The sequence below is a fragment of the Haemaphysalis longicornis genome, unplaced genomic scaffold (genome assembly GCF_048455015.1).
Source record: "Haemaphysalis longicornis isolate Haplotype H1 unplaced genomic scaffold, Haemaphysalis longicornis Haplotype H1 scaffold_1, whole genome shotgun sequence".
In the NCBI taxonomy this organism is placed as follows: domain Eukaryota; kingdom Metazoa; phylum Arthropoda; class Arachnida; order Ixodida; family Ixodidae; genus Haemaphysalis; species Haemaphysalis longicornis.
The window spans coordinates 311,497,101-311,518,508 of record NW_027526203.1 but is presented as its reverse complement, the minus strand read 5'-3'; the positions used below and the strand labels follow the sequence as shown (position 1 = coordinate 311,518,508).

The 21,408-nt window shown below is 49.9% G+C and overlaps 1 protein-coding gene across 2 annotated transcripts in view; it reads left to right on the top strand.

Moving 5' to 3' along the window:
- The first annotated feature begins 213 nt into the window (after positions 1-213).
- The window catches only part of LOC144149979 (plasmolipin-like), a 66,604-nt gene continuing 45,409 nt past the window's right edge, over positions 214-21,408 (top strand). The window contains exon 1 of one of the 2 annotated variants that reach the window (XM_077681750.1): positions 214-385. The gene's annotated coding sequence lies outside the window, so the exon portion shown is untranslated. The remainder of the gene's footprint in view (positions 386-21,408) is intronic. The other variant, XM_077681744.1, reaches the window with a different exon arrangement.

The following is a 21,408-nucleotide window of genomic DNA, read 5'->3' as shown; positions in this document are numbered from 1 at the left end:
CGTAATGCTGCTGCCTTCTTTTTGCGTGCGAATAGGAAAACAATGAAAGCCTGAAATATTACGTTTTGACAGTCAGTGCGCGTGCGTAGCAGCTTATATATTTGTACCGGTGCAAATATAGCTTGTACAAGCAAAACAGGCGCTCGGCGGCGGACACTGCAAACGAAACTAACAACAGATGGCGCTACCCGCGCCCTTAAATACGTATATATCTCTTTACTTTTGCTGAACGTCTTTTCCCATGAACAACCGAGCGTGGACGCAAGCCTAGTTGCGGCCAGCGGAGTGAAATTGTTACCTGTAATTGGCGTGTTTTAAGACGGGGCTAAACACATCGACGCTGTGTGAAGTCGGCCAGGCGATCAAAAAAGAGCCCGACAGATCCGTGAGTACGCGCCTGTGTGAATGCTACGGGTGCCGAGTGCTTCCGTGCTGTGCGGAACGCTCAACTTGGCAATCCGTAAAAGGCTACACGGGTTGTCGGTTGAGGCGGCTTGCTTTGCAATGTGAAGTTTACTTCGGGTTTAATTACGGTAGAAGCGACCGAAATATTGGCAGCATTTAAGGGATATAATCTGCACTGCGACAACAATGAAATGTATTTTTCGCTGTTAACCGTGTCACTAACGGGGTTTGCGGGTGGGAGCGGCGGCGAGTTCGGGTTGGAGGAGGCACGGCACCGCGGTCACTGTGGACACGCCTACAAAACAGGATATAATCTCGCGCGCGCACAACACATCTTGGCGGTCGATTGACTCCTGGCCGTCATGTACGTCTTCTCTGCTTCCGCGCATCCGACATCACGCCACCGGTCGCCAGCCGAATCGTGCTTTTCAAAAGCTGATTTGTAGTAGGCGTTGCAGCTAGGAGCGACCGTCTGACTAGACAGTCCGGCACTTGCGATTGTCGTGTTTTTTGCTCATCTGATGGTGCTTGGTCGCTTTGACGCCGTTAGACGATTTGCGCTGACGTCTAGTGAGACCGTACGTCATGTCGCATTAGGTAGTTCAGGCTATTTCATATGGCTTTTTTTTTTTGTCCTTGCACGTTCGGAATACAGTAGCCCACGCACATTGAGCGCACCGTTTCTTTTTTTTTTTTTCTTTCTTTTTTTTCAGAATAGTTAGAAGAGGCTTTTGGCCACCCTCCAGCAGTAACCATTAACGGTATCCCCTGACCATTATGCGCCCGCAGGTTGCATACTGACTTATGCAAAATCGGTTAACGCTGAGGGAGGAATGCACGCGTTTTTAAAGTATGCGGGGCTGTTATGGCCGACCGTCAATATATAGCCTGAACCGCTGGAGCTTTCACCCTACGCACTCCATAAACTCCTTGCAGCTACGTGTTCTGGTTTTCGTCTGAGCTGTAGCTGATTTTGACCAGGACTCATTTTAGATAATGGTTCGATCAATGCTCGCCCCAGATGTGGCTGTATGTGGGGTTTTAAGTTTTTGATTTTTATTTCGGACAAATTCGGCGTAAAATTTTAATTTGTGATCTAAATTTTTTTTTCGGGCCAGTATGTATTCTAAGAAAATTTACCTTTCTTTTGAAAGGTTGGGAAGGGATTGGAGTACAGTGTAGCCCATTTATAACGAACCCACTTACAGCGATATAGCGGTTATAACGAAGTGATCTTGATTTCCCGTCCCAATTATAGCGGTCTTATAATAGTCCAGATATAGCGAAAAAGCGGTTATAGCGAGGAAATTTCAGATTCCCGCTTACTTCGTTATAACCGGGCTACACTGTATATTTCTTTTCGATAACTCTTCCACTGTGTTTTTTAAGGCACTTCCCGTCTGTTGTACGCATGCAGTGGTGTTAGGACGCGTTCTGTCACTGGGAATGTGGTCACCAAGTACAGCGGCTAGAATTCTAGCCACTGTACACCAAGTAAGCGGGATGAGGGGTCATTGGGGCGAACGGGCGTAAAAAAAAAATTGCTGTACAAAATAGCGAAAACAATCACAAAGACTCATTGTTCGAATTAATCGAAGCATTGGAAACTGTCTAAAACCGGCACATTCGGCTTGAGTAATGTTCACTGGAATATAATAGAAAATAAAGCCGGTAGACCAAGGTACGCATCATGAAAGTAGAGACGGCCACGTCTGGTAGCTCCGGTTATAACTGGTCCTCCGCGTTTTCGGAGTTTATTTTTTGTGAAATTCGGAAGGTGTTTTTCAGAGATCATTTCTCGTTAATCCCCAAATTCTCCGAAATTTGTAGTGTGTACGAGATATCGGCGCACGTTAAAGATCCCCAGGTGGCCAAAATTAACCCGGTGAACCTCCACTACGGCGCGCCCTATCGCCTGCGTTGCGTTGGCGCGTTAAACCCTACAATCAATCAATCACTTTAATTTAGCCGCATTCTCAACACTCCAAAAGTTTAAGGTAAGTGATATATAAACACAATCGCATCATACGAAGCGCATTTTAGTTCTATGGAAGGTTTGAATGCACGAAAATATGCACACTAGCACAAATATTTGAATGATGATGAATAAATCTATTTGTCAAGCTGGTGCAGATGTTAGGGCACCCGCCCGGTGGGAGGCTTCCCTATTCCGGGATACCCTGAGCTCGGCTGGCGGTCCAGGCCCTCTTCATCAGTTCACGCTGGATCCCAAGGTCCGGGCTCGTCAGGTGGTTCGCCCACTGCTTGTAGGAGGGTGAATGATGGATTGTAGGGTTTAACGCGCCGACGCAACGCAGGCGATGAGGCGCGCCGTAGTGGAGGGCTCCGGATTAATTTTCACCATCTGGGGATCTTTAACGTGCGCCGAACTATCGTACACACGGGCGTTTTTGCTTTTCGCCTCCATCAGAAAAGCGGCCGCCGCGGCCGGGAATCGAACCCGCGACTTCGTGCTCAGCAGCGCAACGCCTTAGCCACTGAGCCACCGCGGCGGGTAAATATTTGAATGAAAAACGTTACGTTTGTACGCATTACAACCTTAGAGTTTGACAGACGCAGATATATGTTAGGAGGTTTCTGTCGCTGATGCAAGCGCGCTCCTTTCGATTGGTGACTCCCCGCCTTGAAAGTTCCGTCAACCCTTGTGCTAGAAATATAGGATGGCGACAAGCCTCAGAGCGCAGCGAGAAAGCGCTGTCCTTCGGACAGTGCAAAGTCTCCAAGACGACAGGAGTTGTAACAATGTTAGTGAACTCATAGTTCGCAAAATCATTCGCTAGCTGGGTCATGTCGTTGGTTTCAGAAATCACTGCTTGAAAAATCGGCGCGTATGGTTTGGAACCTGCGGTGCAGCTCAAGCCTCATTTTTGCAGTCTCTTATATGTGCCCATCTAGAACAGTTCTGCGTAGTTCCTGGGCGGTCCAACACTGCCCTCGCAGTAATAAATTCCGCGGACAAAAAACACATACGGCGCTGCCCTGAAGCCGTCCAAAATGACAAATGAGAGACCGTTGGATTCACAATTTGACCACCGTATCAGAACGGGGAGGTAAGCTAAGCCTTTGTCAGGTGCGTGCATGTCTTGGAAGAAGGGAAGTAGGCGTCTCCACAAGTGCAAACGGCGAGCGTTCCCAGTTCTAAAGTCCGAACTTCGACCATCATTTTTTGTCCACGTGCCCTCCAAAATAGGAGTCGCCCAGAATTTTTCCGGTGAGTGCGCGTTTAGGATTCTCGTATTTATTTGAAGGCAGGGAGCCCCGAGCGCAATGTATGGGCGCAGTAAATCTGAGCGCAACGATGGTACCGAGGCAGAGAAGGTCTCCCTGCAGTTTCTGACTTTGGGACCCCCTCCCTCCTGTGTACAACGGTGTTTTTGGTGTTGTTAACAATGAAGCACCACTGCATGAAGCAAATGCAGTGAACTGGGCGTTTCAAACTTAGGAGCCATGCAATCCCTCCTCCTTTTTACTCTCTCTCTCTCTCTCTCTCTCTCTCTCTCTCTCTCTCTCTCTCTCTCTCTCTCTCTTCTCTCTCTCTCTCTCTCTCTCTCTCTCTCTCTCTCTCTCTCTCTCTCTCTCTAGTTATCTATCTATCTATCTAGCTTGCCTGAAACCTCGGTCAAAAGCTCTTGTTCCCCCTAGCTTCTTTAAACATTCTACATCTCCTTCCATGTGTATGTGATACCACGGGCAGCGGCTAGAAACACGTGACCGCAAATCCACTGGCCTCGTGGATTTGTGGTGAAAATGAGTAAGCGAGATTTTTTGCCCCCCCCCCCCTTCCCCCGTTTTTGGGAACAGTGAGTACGGAAAGGCGCATTCCGGACAGGAAAGGTTGACATTTCCGCAGAAAGGAGAGGCTCCGAGTCAGCTTCTCTCGGGCCTCAGTCAAGGCTTGGTCATTAGTATGATAAACTGTCATGATAAATAAACAAGATAAACTGTGATAAACAAGAGAAAGAGCGAGAACAAGCTCAACTGCCCAAAGGACCTAGGTCCAGGCCCTAATTGTAGTCTTCAGTTCACCGGGTCCACGTAGTGTTTGCTGTTCGTGCGGATCAAGAGGGGAATGGGGAACGGTTAATGCGTTTCGGTGGTGGGTTGAATTGAGCAGGGTGCGACTGCGATAATTTGCAAGCACTGTGGCTGAGAACTTTCCAAGAGGCGTGCGCGCACGCACCAGTATGCGACTAACCGTGCGGACACACCGTGTCCTTTTCACTCTCGAGACGTTCCAGGTTCGAATGTCGATTTGATTGATTGGATTGTAGGATTTAACGCGCCGAAGCTACACCCATGGGCTATGAGGCGCGCTGCAGTGGAGGGCTCCAGATTAATTTTGACCACCTGGGGATCTTTAACGTGCGCCGAAATCTCTACACACGGGCGTTTCCGCTTTTCGCCTCATCAAAAAGCAGCCACCGCAGCCGGGATCGAACCCGCGTACTTTGCCTATATATATATATATATATATATATATATATATATATATATATATATTTTAGTGTAAAAGCGCACAAGCGCTTCATTCTGCAGTCTCCTTCGCCTACACTTTTCACCCGAGAAAATTCCTAAAGGATTTTTTTCTACAACCACGATCGATGCGCATTTTTGCTTTGGCCGGTTGTGTTCGGCGATGAAATATCTGGATTTCAAATCTGGCTGCGAGACCGGCCAGCGTCCCGGACGCTCGCCTTTATGAGGGAACGCGGGATCGATCCTGACCAGTCCGGCTGTTTGCGCCGTTCTCGTCCGATGCCGGCGCGCGCAATTCTTCGCACACCTGTTGGGGGGAGCAGCGCGGACTGACCCCGCTCCGTGCCGCCTCTCGCTCAAGCAGTATGGAGGCGGCGTGTCCCCCTTTGAGGGTGGATTCCACAGCCCCACATGCACCGTTGTCTGGCTGTCCGGGGAAGATCACCGCCTTCCCAGTGCAGCTATGGCTATAAGCGCGAGCCGCTTATTATTTACATTTCGGGAATGTGCCTCATCGCGCTTCCTCTCGGATTGAGGCTGCCGTCTAAAAGTCTAGGAGGGCAAACTACTCCCCCCAAAGTGGTGGCTTCGAAACAACACTCAAGCCCAGGCGCTTTCACCTGATGTATTCACGAGGTTTGTGTGAAGTTTCTATACTGGCACGGTAGAAACAGTACTGACAGACATATTCGAGCGGCAAGACACCCTTCATTCCAGCGACCGATTTGCCGCCGGCTAAGCTAGGTACGCCTATTTGTTGCTGGTGGCAGGAGGTGCCTGGAGTCGTGCACGTGCGTCACCTCGCGGCGCGTGTGCGGCCAAAGCTCGTTCACGTGTGAGCCCGTGGGCCCGTCTGTGTTAGCAGCCGCGGTGCTGGCCTCCGCCTCGCTGCTGCGCGGACGGACTTGCGGGCCCCTCCCTGTATACGGAGAGAGAGAGAGACAGAGAGAGAGAGAGAGAGAGAGAGAGAGAGATCGCGCCAATCCACCCCGTGTATGTGGTTGGAAAGCAAAGCTGTAAACGGCACCCATAACGATTACTCATGCGACGTCACTTAAAATCACTCACATCGCATTACAAATAGTAAAACCAGAGAAAGTGAAATGCACTTAACCAGACCATTTATTACTTCAAAGAGATATTCTTGGTAAGGTTAAACCAATGCATGCTGCATGAACGGTGTTTGGTAGAGTTGTATTGGTGTAGCAAGAGTGGAAACTTTTTTTTATAAAATCAAAGTAAGCTCTAACCCGGTGTTAGACGATCTGACTTCTCCGTCTCTGCGCCGCGGACGGAGGCGACGAGATTTGCGGCAGAGAAGGAGGAGGACGTGGATGAAATACTTCTGTTCAGATTTCTGAACTGCCCAGAGTGCAGCCCTGGGGAGTGATTCCTTCTTCTGTGGGGTCCATATGCAGTACGCGCGGCCTGTGTTCTGTCCACCTGCTGAAGCTGGGTAGGTAGAGAGGGCCTGGACAGCAGCATCTCCCATTGCTCTTGTTGGGTAGTTGACGGAAAGAGAGGAGTGTGCTCAGGGCTAAAGTCGCACACCCCGATTACGGGGCGGAGTGTTCCTACTTCTGAGCAAAATTTACATTCAGCGTCGTAGCGATTCGGATGCATTACGTGACGGCGCGTAGGCTGTGGGAAGGAGCCCGGATTGTATGAGCCGTAGGGTAGTTTGTTGTTCTCTGGAAAAGTCAGGGTAAGGCGAAGGTACGGTCTGTCTCAGAAGGCGATAATGCTGGATTATCTCCCTGGACGTGACAAGCGGGTGACTGTCCTCGTGCAGCTCCATAGCACGGGAGGTAAAAGCGCAGGCTTGTTGGGTGGGCGTATTTGTTGTTCTCCATTGAAGCGTGAGGCGGTGTCCAGATGAGCTGAATAGAACCGTTTGGGGAGTGGTTTTTTAGCACGCACAGTGCAGGTCAGGACACCCAACCCGACTGGGAATTCCAGTAGGCTTGGTGGGAATCGGTGACTACCCTCCGAACCCCTGGTTGAGTGAGAGCCAAGGTGATGGCTGCCTCTTCTGCTGCCGTCATTTCTTGGGTCCTAAGCGAGGTACACGCAAGGAGGCTGGTTCTGGATTTAGCCACGATGATGGCGTGTTGCTGCCCTCGATGTTAGGAGAAGTCTGTGTAGATAACTGATTTGATTGATTGTGAAGTTTAACGCGCCGACGCAACGCAGGCGATGAGGCGCGCCGTAGTGGAGGGCTCCGGATTAATTTTGACCACATGGGGATCTTTATCGTGCGCCGAAATCTCGTACACATGGGCGTTTTTGCTTTTCGCCTCCATCAGAAAAGCGGCCGCCACGGCCGGGAATCGAACCCGCGACCTCGTGCTCAGCAGCGCAACGCCTTAGCCACTGAGCCACCGAAGGTGGTGTTTAGCGCTTGAGCCCGTGCTTTTCGTTGACCCTCGTCATGTGAGGGGTTCATATTTCTAAGCAAAGGGAGCATCTCTAGTTTTAGTCGCCAAGAGTCTGGGAGTACGTCAAGCGGAGTGACATTCTGGGCTGCCCAGCCAATCTGGTGAAGCATGCGGTTACCCAACTCAGTTCTGAGTCGGACCTTCTGGTTAGAAAGATGGCCTTCTATCAGCTCTTCCACCGTGTTGTGGAGCCTGTGCTAAGCAGCCTCAGTGTGGACGCACTCATGAGAAGACCAATGGCCTGCTAAACCGCCTTTCTAATCATTATATAAAGCATCTGTATGTCTTCCTCGTCGAGAAGAAGATGGGGGTGTGTCGTAAATAACTCTCGAGAGGACAAAAGCTTCAATTAATCGAAAGGTACCGGATTCTTTTAGGCCTCGCTGCTTGGTGGCAACTCGCCTGATCATGTGTATGATTCGATTAATGCTATTTTTGAGGCGCTGCAAGGAGACGTCACTCTTGGTGTTGGCCTGGAAATGTAGGCCCAGGATCTTGATGCTGGGATTTGGAGTGATGGCCTGGTCATCAAGGAGTATTTGAATGTATTTCTTGATTTGGCGTGAGGGCGGACGACAAGGAGCTGTGATTTTTTACGTGAACACTGGAGGCCACAGGCTTTAGCACATTGGCGTACTAAAAATGAGATTCCATGGATTGGTGTGAGCTTCCTTTAATTTTTGTAACTCTTAGCACATGAGCAAGGTGCGCACAGGGCCGCTAGACGGGCGTGAGTGGTCGTGTGACGCTTTCACGTGGCATTCAGCGAGAAGGCAGGGAGTAAACCCGTTGATATGCATGGTGAGTACACCATTTGTCTTCCCGTGTTCGCGCGGGCACGTAGCTGAATCGGCAAGACAACGGGCTCTGGCTTTGGGCTTTGTTAGTCTATTAGTGCCAGGTTCAATTCCCGGCGGTGCCAGTAAATTCTTTTATTTGTTCGCTGGAGTTTTCTGGTGACACCAACGGTCGCGAAAGAACCCTTGGGAGGTAGAGGTAGAAAGCTTTGCTTTAAAACATCTTTATTTGCCCTGCCGGCGTCCGGGTCCTCTGCGCTCTCGCCCAACTCAGAACAATTTAAGGGTCTTTGGAACGCTTGATTGAAATGTTTTTCATTTCATGCATCTATACCTCAACTCGCTGCTATCTTTCCTTGCCACCGAGGCGTCATTTGACGCTCAGTTGCGCCAGATGGCACATCACTCTAGTTGGGAGGTTTCGTTACTACTGTGGGGAATGAAAATGCTGGAGCCACTGTTATTAGAGGGCGCGGGTCCGCTACCCTTCGAGGCGGCCTCATTTCTGATGGAGGCGAAAAACGGAAACGCCCGTGTGTCGAGATTTCCGCGCACGTTAAATTAAGATCTTCAGAGGCGACCTTCACCACAGCGCGCTTGATATCCAGCAGGTGTACCTTCGGCGTGCAAAACCCCTGAAATTTGCACGATAATAGTGATGGCAGGCTATGCGAGACGTATAATCTGCTGCGGTGGAGCCGATCGCAGCGCACAGCCTTTTGCCGGTGACGGCACAGTTTTCCCAGCGCTCGAAAGCGCAAAGGTGCGGGGAAAGCTTTGAGTCCACTTTTCATCAACATCTGTTCGGTGTCTGGAGACCCGAACACCTGCAGACCGTGCAATTCGCATTTTGCTAATTCGTGCAGCTGTTCGCCATGGTTTCTTTGTACAACTCGCTCAGTATCGCGGTGTTTGTTATCCCCTTATAAAGTAAAAAAATAACTAGACGGAAGGGTACGAAGACGGGACAAGACAACAACAAGCACCAGGGCTGTGTTTGTTTTACTCTCGTCTCGCCTTTGCGCTGTTCTTTTGAACAATAATAGGTACGAGCCAGGCCCAGTTCCGTCCAGTTTGCCCTTTCCCACGGTGGCGCGGTCCACCTTCGCAGCGCTTACGGTCAGAGCGGACGACGGGTCAAAACAACCCCTCGGTTATGAGATACCGGTCTTCGCCATGAGGCCACGACGACAACAGAAAGGGCTCAGTATATCTGTACTTATACACTGTGCATTCGTTGTCACCAGTGCGTGCCGTGAGAATGCGAGCAGCCCCCCACGACTTCCAGCACACATCGTATGCGCGGGGAGTCGGCAGCGCTTCTCGAAATGACATTGTCCTCATTCTGCGAGGGCATCCCTGCAAATGAACATGCGCGTTGCCGGGGTCGCCCGTACCCTGGAAAATAGCGTGGACCGGGAACAATTGCCGACGGTCGCGGTAGGGGTTGCGATTTCGACTTTTGCTGACCAAGCGTCTGACGTTGTCGCCGAATGTCGCAACGCTTTCCGGGACCGTCTGCAGATTTGCAAACTATGCGGAAATCCATGCCGATGTGTAGACACGTCGAGCAAATGCAGGTCGTCGGCGGGATATGACCACATTCTATGGTAGGAAGTCTGGAGTGTGCACAGATCGCTCTCGAACCATAATCGGTGGCGCAAAAAGCAGGAATCGGTCGCCAAACCTTTGTGCAAACACATTTTTTAGCTCCAGCGGTTTTTTCTTGCCGAGCTCGCGACGTCTTCTCGACCCGGAGCTTCGGGCCGGCAGCTGCCACGTTCCTTTGCTTTGGGTGCCTGGCGGCGTCGTTGCCGCATTGCTTCCTCTTGTGGTGACCCGTCTTCTCATCTGAGGCGGCGTGGCCCGACATTTTACGCAATGCCACCGGCGTTACTCTACTGGCATATAGAAACGAGGCCTTCTCTGCGCTACAAGTGCTATTCGATGTGTGCTATGCGAGCAGCTGTCGTTATTTCACATTTCGCCCCCTCGCCTTTTCCGCACGCAAACGCCTGTCTCTTTGACGCGCTTGCCCTTTCCTCAGTGAACACTGACAGCGCCCACTGTTCACCTGACGTCCTGAACCAGTTAGAGCATCTACCTGCTCTCCCTTTCCTCTCTCCGCTCACTTTGGACCTGCAGTCACTCGTACTTTCGGAGTGGAGAGAAGACTTGTGCCACAGGCAGGATATATGGTTTCCAGACGCCTTCCCGTTGGCAGCTGTCGCTGCAAGATGTCGCCATTGCGGTCCCTTTCCGAATGTGGGTGAAAAAGCCCGTTTGTCTAAGGCTGGTTCTCGCGCAGATTAACTCGCCACAGGGATCGCTAGTGTAACCGCGCATAGCACTTGTCCTCGTCGCAGCCGCGTTACTGGAATCAGCGTTGCTGGGCGCGGCGGCATGCGCCGAGTGTAATGTATACGCCCCGACTGGCTGTATTTATAGCCGATCGTGGTAGACGCTGCCAAAGACAAGCGACCTACTCTAGAGTACCCGATCGCAGAGGCGATGCGATGCGCCCTGGCGGTCACGGATGCCCCTTAGGCCTCCCCCACCACCCGTCCCTGAACTGAGGTCATAAGAAAGCTTACTCTCTCTTTTTCCCTTTCCGATCCCAAAGACGGGCGTGCGTTCACACAGCACGACACCCCGCTCCCATATACCCCGGTTTTGCACCTGTTGCTGCAACAGTTTATTCACTGTGACTCTTCACAGGGCGAATGTTATGGTTCAGCTATAGCTGCACGGGGAAATTTGGGTCGTGTTCTTTCATACTTAACCTAGAAGCGTTCTCGGCTACTCGCCGTACACTTTCGTGTTGGCAAGTGTGTATTGTGGTCCCGTTAAAATCCATCTTCTCCTGGCTGGTTTGGCGCCATGGGCCTCTTCATCGTCAAGCGAGTACGCTAACCGCTGTGTCACGGGAGCGAAATGTCTTCTGTATGCGCGGAGTTCAAGGTGAGCGGCTGCGCGTTGCTGTAAACGCCGCGGTTGCTAAGGTGCACAGCACGCTGTGGGAATAACGCGTGATTTGCTCGGATATTCTTGGATTGGATCTGAGTCATCGTAAATCAAGCGAGTGTGATATCCGCTGTGCCATATGGAAGCGGCCAATTTCTCTTCGTGGCCTAGGGTATGAGCAATCCTTCCTCCTTGGCTAAAGGTGAAGAAAATGAAGAAACACAAACGGCGATTGCAAATGAAATATCATGAGACAGCGGGAAGGTGGAAAGAAAGGAAGCTCAGAAAGAATGCGCCAATAAGGGAACACTGCGGGAGTCGCATTCCGTTCCCAGATCGGTGGAAGCCCGGCAATTTCTATATCTACCTAGCGCCATCTACTGGTTCGCTTTGAACACTCCCGCTCTTCGCTTGAGCAATCGCCTTCCTTTCCTTCTTTTTTGGTTTTATCGCAGATCAATATCTGTGATATATAGTGCCACGGCATCACGGCATGCTACAGCTGCCGTTTCAGCTGCCTTATTGTCAATAACCAACTTGCAGAGCAAATTCCTGTCACTACCTCTGTCCGCCCATTGTCGCATTTGTTACTCTCACTGTATTTAGATCCTTACATTTTATCCATTTTTCATGATGTCAACATACATACATACATACATACATCATGATGTCAACATACATACCATGATGTCAACAACAAACATACCTTTTGTCCTCCGATGCCAAAATTCTTGCATATGTTGATGGCGTTGCCGTTTTTGTCGTGACATGCGCAGCGTTGATTAAATTCAAGCTCTGCGCGAGTGTCCAGTTACGCCTGCGGGCGGCAAAATGCTCTTGCATCTATTTTCCTCTGAGCATTTATCGCCAATAGCTTTCTGATTGCAAAAATTTGGTGCGGGTTACAATTAGCGTTAATTTGCGCACGCGTAAACATTGCAAAACTACAAAGACTGTTTCCTACGTTTGGGCTGGAGCTGTTAGTCAGATGTGAAACGATAACCCTTTTCTTCCGGTGAAAGCAAGAGGCCTTGGCCTTCTTACTTCTACGTCAGTTACTATTCCGATTTCTGTTTTTTTTCCGTGATGAGCAGAGTGGCTTCCTACAAAGTGGTATACAGGCTTCCTGCACAGGGCATATTCTTGAGCTTATTATGTCCACAAGTCCTACATCTGTATCTCACTTGAAGGACATCTTGAAGGAAATATAGCAATGGCGTTAAGTTTTTGAATGTGCGGCTCTTCTCTGACCACTTGGAAACTGTGCGGAAAAAGAAGCTTTACAAGAACCCGCCGCCGTGGCTCAGTGGCTAAGGCGTTGCGCTGCTGAGCACGAGGACGCGGGTTCGATTCTCGGCCGCGGCGGGCGCTTTCTGATGGAGGCGAAAAGCAAAAGTGCCCGTGTGTACGAGATTTCGGCGCACGTTCAAGATCCCCAGGTGGTCAAAATTAATCCGTGGCCCTCCACCACGGCGCGCCTCATCGCCTGCGTTGCGTCGGCGCGTTAAACCCGACAATTAATGAATCAAGCTTTACAAGAACGTTGTTGGTAGTGTTTCTTCTTTTGCGGCCTTTCTGTATCGTACGCCTTTAACATCTGGACCTGACCACGACGTGCTTCGCCGAGTTAGGCGGATGCTGGTGCCTGCTCCTGGTGCCAAAACATTGTTTTAACAGTGCAGCTGTTTTTGCTTGAGCTTGGTCTGGTGGCGTTAGCAAAAATAATCAAGAAAAAAAAAACTTTGCCGCCTGTGAAGGGTGCGCCACCGCAGATAGGGTATTATAACAGTGAAGCCGACTTCCGCGCCTGCTCGAGTGTGAGCACAAGGGGCATGTGCGTATGCGCTCCCCGGATAGGCCTCCTGCGCTGGAGTTTTGGCGACGTGCAGCGCCCCTAGCGGCCGACGCCTCTGGGTAGTACAAAAGCAGACGACCCTCGCCGCCCTCCATGTGTTTTCAATTACAATTCCAGAGTGAAAGTTGGTTGTGGCGCTTTGTGGCGTGTTTAAATGACTGCATACTGTATGAAATAGCCCTTAAAGTAGTTGCAGAGGCTAAACAAAATAATATCCGCTAAAACAAGCCGATTTGTCGGCTTTCTTTTGAGCTAGCTGTCGCGGTGGTCGCGGCGTGGGACAGTATCGCCAGGTCGGGTGGTTTAACTGTTTGACGACAGTTACAGTTTTTTCTTCTTGCGTGCGGTCGACAAAGGAAAGTTCACGAGTAGCATAAACACGGAACGCTGCTCATCCTATATCCTGAGATAACTGCAAAAGGTTGCTTAAGCGGGAGCATGCAAGCAAACGCAAGAACTGCGCAGCCGACTCAGCTGACACTGCTGGCCTGGCACCGCCTTTCAAACGAGTGGAAATTTTGTTTCGTATTTTCGCAAACTAAATGATTCTTGCGTAACGTTTTACGTTGCAGGATTTACGAACGGCAGGGTACATGTATACTAACGAGTAGGTGGGGCAATAGCGCCAAATAAACAAATTAAGCGCTATTAAAGGACGCAAAACATGCACCAAATGCACCAAACACGCCCGCTGCCTGCAGAGATGTGTAATTCTATAACATCACATAACACAGCAGAATACACGGCGCGGGGCCCCGAATATTTACATGCGATCATCACTGACTGTGTTGGTTTTCTAGTGCAGGGGTCGTCGAATCTGAACGCCGACACGCAATTTTGACTTCAAATGGAGTTAGACGGCGAGACGAGAACAGAGAATTGGCGTCCTCCAGTTGAATTGTCCCCCCCCCCCCTCCCCTCCAATCTTCACACTTGGCCAGATTATTGTCAAGTATTAGAAATTCGCTGAATTTTTTTCTTTGCATTCAAAGCCCCCCTCCTCCTCCCACCCGATTTGCCGTCCAGCCCTCCGCCGTGTCGGCTGCATGGAACTCGGCCGTTGCTAACCCTCATTCTAGGCTATTAAGTGCAAACTGGGAATGTATGCTGCAAGAACGTAATTAAGTAAAGTGAGAGCAAACAAGGAAAGCGAGCGGCCTCTTAGTTCGCCCGACCACTTTGTTTTACGGCCACTAATTTCGGAATCGCAAAACGGATTTCACGCTTCCGACGGTCGCGGAATTTTGTCACTGAGACACGCAACAAAACTGCAAACTAACGCTGCACCATGTATTCGTAACGGCGAAGCAAACGAGAACTGTTTAATGAAAGTGCACGCATAGTGTGCAGGTACGCAAAAGAGCGGCGCACCGCAGCAGGCGAGCCTGCGGTCCGCCGGACTCGCTGGCTTTTTAAAGCGCGATCATCGCCGATTGCGTCACTCGTCTTTTTTGATCGGCTGTTTTTGAGAAGTCTTTGTCACCTAGAGTATTAGTTTAAACTAGAAATTTCACTTAAAATTTCTCTTCGTACGACCATCGATCGGCGAACCTGCGAGTAGCAGACGCCGTCACGGTCCCGGCACTTTCGTCGGCGCTGTAAACGTGTTTAGCGCTGCAAAGCTTTTTCCCCTAATGTCAAGTTGATCGCTGGTGACCACGTCGCAAAATAATCGGGAGCGTCGAGCTCATTTTGCTTCTGTCAACACGGGATCCTATGGGACCCGCGCAGTTTTGTACTACCCGGAAGTACTGCCCGGAAGCCGCTTGCGCAGCGCCCCCTGGGCAGCGCAGGAGGCCTATACTATACCACTTTAAAGGTGGTAGTCTTTCTTGGGCTACTAAAATGCAAAAAAAAGGAAATTGGCGCAGCTAGCACTAGTGAAGCAATTAGCGTCTCGAGTGGGGCCAGTTAGTTCATTCGGAACATGCAAAACATCGCAAAAAACGAGGACTAAGAAAGAAGGGCACATACGAGCGCTGACAAACAACCGAGCGTTTGAGGCGTTTGATGGCGGCAGGTTTCCCGAGAGAATTTCTGACGGCGGTAGCGGAAAGGCTCCTAGCCGAGTTAACGGGACGGAGGACTCGAAGGCATGAGGAGCTCGAGCTAGTCGAGAAGAAAGTCGCGGTTATACCGTATGTTCATGGCGTATCCCATCGGCTCAAGAAAGTAGGGAACCGGGCGGGCGTAAAGGTTGTGTTCTCAGCAAAAAACAAGTTGACTAGCTTATGCAGCAAAGTGAATGCTGAGTCGCAAAACGAAGAACGAAAAACGTGCACCAGGAATCATGCCGCACGCTTCACGAAGTGCACCAAAGAAACTGTATACGACATTCCATTTCGTTGTGGTCGCTCGTATATTGGGCAGACTGAAAGATGCGTGAATGATCACGTACGGGAAGCAACCTCGCAGTTCATTGCACATCATGCGGTTGCGTGCCCCGTCTAGAAGGCTGCGCCATTCTGAAGAGATGCAGAAATAGAGGCACGATGGAGATATACGAAGCGTTCGAAATTGCTATAAAGGATGAAAAATGCGTCAGTAAGCCGTCGCTGGCATTAACACTAAAAGAGATAAAATACTTGGAAGGGTAAACGTGGGAGTGTAGAAACAACACGATGTGATCGCGTCTATCATATGGTTGTGTAAATCATCTGTTTTTGTTGTATTATTTTGTATGTGACACGCGTATTTATAAGCAAGCCGCAATAAATTACGCTCATTTGTTTGTCAGCGCTCGTCTCTGCCCTTCTTTCTTAGTCCCTCCATTTTTGCGCTGTTTTGTACGTTTAGTGAAGCAAGGCTCTTGGAGAAACCGCGGACCTGGGGGTCGACCTAGCTTCTTCACCCCCTGGGATCTGCTGTCAGTGTATAGGGGACCGACCAGAACGGCCTTGTAAAATCCGGTTAAACTTCGCCTCGCCCCTCACTTGGCCTAACCTATAGCAAGAACATCGCAAAACCTTACTAAACTTAGCAAAGCCTAGCAAGGCCTAGCAACACTTAGCAATACCGAAAGAAACTATATAGGTCGACCCCTAGCTCCGCTGTTTCCGCTGTTCAGCCGTGCGCCACTGCTGCAAGCTGCGCCAATTTTTTCCTTCAAATTACACAGTGATACTTCACTCGTCTGAGTGCATGTGGCTTTAAAAGCGAGAAATATTCGTGCCGTCAGTGAGCTTCCGCCTTTGTAATGGGCCGCAAGTAATTGAAAATACGCTTAACTGCCGCAGTGCTACATTCCTGTCATTCTACAAATGACCCGGAAAAAAAAAAAACAGCCTACTCAATTTGTTTCGTGCCTATTATAGGGAATGATGCGCCTGAACGGTATGAACTTTTGTCTTGTTGAAATTGGAAGTGCCGAACCATTAATTGATCGAAACAGCGACCCGCGAGCGCGTCCTGTATATTTCTGAGATGACGTTCTGTCTTCTTGCAACGGCTATGAGCGGTGAGGCGATCAACCGTATTGGCTTGCCAGTTTTGGTGCACTTGATCGACATAAATTAAAGAAAGAAAAAAGTTTAATGCTCCTGTAAAATAGGAAAGTTACAGGAGCAGATATAGGGCTCCTGCGCTGCCCAGGCGGCGCTGCACGGCAGGAGGCCAAAACGACTTCCGGGTAGTACAGACCTGCGGGGGTCCCATAGGGTCCCGTGTTGACAGCAGCGAAATGAGCTCTGTTCTCCCGATTGTTTTGCGACATGGTCTCCAGCTCATCCCCGGCGCATCCGATCTCTTCCGGCGATCAACCTGGCACAAGGGAAAAAAAAAATTGGCCGCGTATCTGCTCCTTTCGTTGCAAATGTCGTCAAAAGACGATAGTCTTTCTAGACATTTGCCAAGGAAATGCCACCCTTTGCTTTCCCGCTCACCTCTCATGCTGTTCCTGTACCGTCGCGCTCATCCCAAGGTAAACACACTAAATGTTTGCGCAAGGTGATTTGAATTTACCGCGTTCCACAGCTACAGGCCGGGTTCCTCTATGCCAGCGCGGCAGTACGGCGGAAGCGCGTGAATGGAGGCGGCCAACTACAAGGTTTATAGAACCGCGTGGCCGTGCTCCACGTGCGTTCCAAGCAGAACGTGGAAACAAGTTAGTGGAACCTTTCGTTGCTGTTGCCGCGTGATTTTTCATATGCCGCCAGGAGGTGGCGGTTTTCTGCAGTAGATGTAGATTACCATTTGCTATCGGAAAACCAAGCATCCATGAATTTTTTAATAAAGGAACACTGTAAATATCCCTTGTGTACTAATTTCCTGTCTTATATTTGCGTAATGTCTTGTTCTTGTTCAACAAAGTTGACAAGTATGAACATATAAACCGGGCTTAGACGTTTATATTTGGCTGTGAGTATACAAGGCAATATGAATTTTACTTTGGCCGGGTAGCTGAATTGAGTCACAGACAGACAGACGGACAGACACAGACAGACAGACAGACCAAAATTTCTGGGTTTAAGTAGCCCAAGAAAGGCTATCGTCTTTAAAAAGCTTACCTGCGCTAAATAAGTTTACAGCGTCGAGGAAACTGCTGGATTGGTGACGGCACTTTGCCACTCGCAAGTTCACCGATGGTCGTATGAAGTGCAATTTGAAGTGAGAGCTTGTTTAAACTAATACACTTGGTTAAAAAGACTTTTAGATGCGACGGCATCTCATTCACTCGCCTTGTCCCTCCATACGGCGTTGTTGTCCGTCCACACCCCTCCCCGATTCTCCTCTCCTCTCCTCTCCTCTCCTCTCCTCTCCTCTCCTCTCCTCTCCTCTCCGATAGCGAACACTCTCTCGTGAGGGGCATTGGATTGGATTGGCTTGGATTGGATTGGATTAAAGTGGATTGTGTTGGATTGTGTTGCGTCATAGCCGCGCCACGTTGCGTCATAGCCGCGGCAGGGGGTTCACGGCACGTTTCACGCGATGGGAGAATCAACCTAACGGAAACAACAACGGAACCCCCTATGCGTCGCTTCTACACAGGGGTTCCCGCGAGGAGAGGTGGGAGTAATTTTTCGACAACCGCTGGTCAAAAAAAAAAAAAGTGACGCAATCGGCGGCAATCGTGCGTAAAAGTCGGCAAGTCCGGCGGACCGCGCAGGCTCGTCTGCTGCGGTGCGCCGCGTGCACTTTCATTAAACACTGCTGGTTTGCGCCACCGTTACGAATACATGTTGCAGCGCTAGCTTTCCTTTTATTGTATTGTGGCTCAGTGACAAAATACAGCGATCGTCACAAGCGTGAAATCTGTTTTGTGATTTGGGGCCGCAGAGCAAAGCGGTCAGGCGAACTGAGTGGCCGTTCTATTTACTTATTTGCGCTCACTTTATTACGCTCTTTCCTCATCTAGCCCCAGTTCGCACTTAATAGTCTAGAACAGGGGTCGCCAACGTTTTGAGGTGGAGGGTCGAGTTGCATGGAACCGACATGACGGAGGGCCGGACGGCAAATCGGGTGGGAGACGGGGAAGAGGGGGGGGGGGGGCTTTGAAGGCGAAGGGAGCCCCAATCCCCTTCCCTGGACTGGGTCGTATGAGGGTGAACTCCCCGTTGAGTTCAACAATATCCCCAGGCCTTTTCTCTTCCCTCCTTTGTTAATAAATCACCACCACCACCACCACCAAATAGCGAATTGCCAATAATATTCGACAATAATTGAGAATCTGCCTGGGTGTGAAGTTGGGGGACAATGCAGCTGGAAGCGATCAATTCTCTGTTCTTGGCCCATTTAGGGTCAAAACTGGCGTGTCGGCGTAAGGGCCGACACGCCAGTTTTGGCATGCTGGGGGTCGCATAATACTGCCCCGCGGGCCGTAGGTTGTTGACCCCTGCACTAGAAGATAACGAACACAGTAAGCGACGATCGTCTGTAAATATTTGGGCCGCGCACCGTGTATGCGGCTGTGTTGTTATGTAAACATAGAAGTACACATCTAAGCAGGCAACGGACGTGCGATTTAGGGCTTGTTTCGCGTCTTTTGATTGTGCTTAATTTCTTTATTTGCCTCACTTTCTACCCGTTAGTATAGATGTACCCTGCTGTTCGTAAATTGTGCGGCGTAAAATTTTGCGTGAAAAAAAAATTTAGCTTGCGAAAATGTAACACAAAATTTGCACTCGTTTTCAAGGCGGTGCCAGGCCGGTGGTGTCAGCTGAGCCGGCTGCGCTTCTCGCGTCCGCTTGCATGCTCCCGCTGAAGCAACCTTTTGCAGTTACCTCGGGCTATAGGAGAGCAACGTAGTGTGTTCTACTTTCGAACTGTTCCTTTGTCGACCGTATGCACGAAGAAATAACGATAAGTATCGTCAGGAAGTCTGCCCACCTGACCTGGCGATACTGACGCACGTCGCGACGATCGCGGAAGCTCGCTCAAAAGAAAGCCGATAAATCGGCTTGTTTCAGCGGATATTATTTTGTTTATCCTCTGCAACTACTTTAAAGGCTGTTTTATTCAATATGCTATCATTTATACGCACCAAAACGTGATTAAAGTAAGTACAGCCACGTTTTCTCTGGCATGTAATTGAAAACACATGGAGGGCGGCGCGTGTCCTCTGCTTCTGTATACCCAGTCGCGGCGGGTAGTGCACTGCATGTCGCCAAAACTCCAGCACAGGAGCCCTACATCCAGGCGAGGGTCCCATAGTTGAGACTGCACCAGGACCCTGCACCGGGACCAATGATCCATAATTTGGTCGCAAGTGGTGACTTTTTCCTGGTTACGCGGTCGACACCGTGAACTTGTGACCCGGCAGCCATGTTTTCCATGTAAAGTAGGGAAAAAAGGAGCACGCTGTTTGGCCTCCACGGGTTATAGCCTATAACCAGCGACTCTATGTCGCTGGTTCTGACGTCAACGGCCTGGGTTCGAGCTTTAGCAATTCTATCAACTTTTTGCCAAGTCCCGTGTTTTCTTTGTTATTGTAAAAATGTTCTCCTCTGTAGACTTTAATCGTGATTTGGTGTTGGTATCTTTTAGACCAGGTTTAGTTAACGTGCTACATAGCGCAGGAAGTGCTGGGCTTGTAGCGGTCGGGGAATGGAGTGCCGCGCCGTCGTATCGCAGTTCCCGGTTGGAAATAATAAGCCACATGCGCTATCGAGATCGGTATGTGTGATTGCTATGTTATAGCGTCAGACTGCACACGGACGCCAAACTAAGCGCCTGCTTGTCCGGTCTCTGCTTTTTCAACGTTTATTCATTCATCGAGCAGCAGTCATACCTTGTTGCTGCACCCAGCTGATCGCCGTTGTGTTGCCGTTTTTGCGCCCAGCCGAGTGAGTTATACGCATGCAGCTGCTGTTGAGAGAGTAGCGCGTCGCCTCGGAGACGAGAGTGTGACATCATTGCGATGGCATCCGCGCGCTCCGCGGTTGTGGGCGTTTTCGCGTAACCGTTACATTGCCGAGACAAGGAATGACATGTCGCCGGGTAGTGAAGCGATTGTGACGTTGCGACGCAGAATGGCGGTTGTGGGCCGCATGGCCACACGACAGCCGATGTCCACTGTGAACTACTCCCATGACCAAGGAGTGGTGCGATTGCGCAGAAACCCTGTTCCCACATAGGCCCGTTGTATAGCTGTGGCGGGTTCACGTGATGTGGTGTTGTGGACAAATTTTGTGAAGACCCTTTCAACCAGGGTTTCCAGGTCCTTAGAAAGAAAAAGTCGCCGGGAAATTGCCGAAAGCAGTAAAAAAAAGTCGCCACCTTAAAGGGAATGTTCGAAAAGGATCCAGAAAAGTCGCCCTTTTCAGCAAGGCGATGCTAGTGAGATGATTTTGATTACCGTCGCGGAAAAATGCGGTAATTCCGAGAAGTAGGAAGCCGCGTTACAATTTTTATTCGTGCTTTTCTGATGGAGGCGAAAAGCAAAAACGCCCGTGTGTACGAGATTTCGGCGCACGTTAAAGATCCCCAGGTGGTCAAAATTAATCCGGAGCCCTCCACTACGGCGCGCCTCATCGCCTGCGTTGCGTCGGCGCGTTAAACCCTACAATCAATCAATCAATTTTTATTCGTTTGCTATGGTCCGGCCGAGCGACAGCAGTTCACTACGGTCTACAAGAAAGCTAAAATATACAGGTTTAGGTAAAGTAGTCAAATAATATGAATGACTTATACACCGTGATATATATACACACTTCCAATGAGATATCAGGCTCCCATAAACTACTGAGACATTACATTTTAAACCAGTGGCCTTGCTTGAAGGCTTTAACGCCATTCATACGAAATCAGGCGCAGGATATAAAAAAGAGCAAGGCCAATTTAGATTTGTGCCAGTATGTAGCGCTGTGCGGTGATGTGTTTGAGGGACCGATTAGTTGGGACATATTCTAGAATTTGCGAGATAACCGTCATCTGCCTAAAAGTTTGTTCTGCTCTATTTGTTCAGTTTGTCTCAACGGCTGAGATGCACTGGAAGATCATACAAGACCATTTTTGC